Below are 1,300 nucleotides of genomic sequence, written 5' to 3' on the forward strand. Positions count from 1 at the left end.
GAAGCAAAGCCCAAACCACACCCACTGCAGTGAAGTCGATTCCGACTCACAGCGCCCCTAGAGGACAGAGTGGAACTGCACCACAGGGTTTCCAAGGCTGCAATCCTTAGGGAAGCAGACTGCCTCCTCTTTCTGTGGTGGAGGGCATGGTGGGTTTGAACCGTCCACCTTTTGGTTAGCACCCAAATGCCTTCACCATTGTGCCACCAGGACTCCTGTTTACTGGGTAGAGTTCAGTAATTTCTTTAAAAATCAATGCAGAAGAAAACAGTAAAATATAACAGGATGATTGGAACACAGGGAAGCAGCCGTCCTAAGGATCACAATGTTGATCTTTTGTTTGTTTGTTTCCTTGTCAATTTTGGCTCAAAGAGTGTGGAAGTCCTGGCAAGTGAGGGGTCCGGATGCGTGTGCACGTGCATGTGTGTGGAGACAGTCACCCTTTCGATTAAGGGGTCAGGGGAGTGATGTTTGAGGAGACCTGGAGGTTAAGGAGGGGGCCTCCAATGAAGGCTGGAAGGGGAAACGGTGTGGCGCCCAAGTAGCTGGTGCTTCTGTAATAGGAGAGCCACGAGTGGGGGGTTTAATGAACAGAGTTGTATTTTCTCACTGTTTGTTCCTGTTGTTGGGTGCCGTCAAGTCAGGCCTGACCCACAGCGACCCTGTGTCCAACGGACGAAGTACCGTGCGGTCCTGTGCCCGCCTCACGCTCGTGGCGACGCTTCAGCCCCTGTTGCAGCCGCTGGGTCAGTCTGCCTCCTTGAGGGTCTTCCTCTTTCCCTGACCCTCTACTTCACCAAGCCAGGGGCTGGTCCTTCCTGACCACCGTCCAAAGCATGCAAGACCAAGGCTTCCTACTTCCTCGTTTCAAAGGAGCCTCTGGCTGTACTTCTGCCAACACGTTTGTTCATTCCTCGCGCCGTCCCTGGTACATTCAGGACTTTTTGTCAACCCACAATTCAAATGCGTCAGCACCTCTTCAATCTTCCTCATTCATTGTCCAGCTCACACACAGAGGAGGCTATTGAAAATGCCAGGCGTGGGTCGGGCCAACCGTAGTCTTCAAAGTGACGCCTCTGCTCCTTAACACTTCAAAGAGGTCTTTTGCAACAGGCTTGCCCAGTGCACTACATCATTTGATTTCTTGATGCCGCCTCCACGGGCGTTGAGCGTGGATCTAAGTGAAATGAAATCCTTGACAACTTTCACCTTCTCTCCATTTATTGTTCAGTTGTGAGGACTTTTGTTTTCAGTTTTTGACAAACTGTCAGACGAATGGTAGGCTCTTTTTTTTTTTTTT

General features: G+C 50.6%; 1 protein-coding gene across 1 annotated transcript in view; it reads left to right on the top strand.

Moving 5' to 3' along the window:
* The window catches only part of SYT3 (synaptotagmin 3), a 25,194-nt gene that overhangs the window by 19,204 nt on the left and 4,690 nt on the right, over positions 1–1,300 (top strand). The gene's annotated exons all lie outside the window — the stretch shown is intronic.

This window comes from Orycteropus afer, unplaced genomic scaffold (genome assembly GCF_000298275.1).
Source record: "Orycteropus afer afer isolate SDZICR_OR568_19922 unplaced genomic scaffold, OryAfe1.0 scaffold00766, whole genome shotgun sequence".
Taxonomy (NCBI): Eukaryota; Metazoa; Chordata; class Mammalia; order Tubulidentata; family Orycteropodidae; genus Orycteropus; species Orycteropus afer.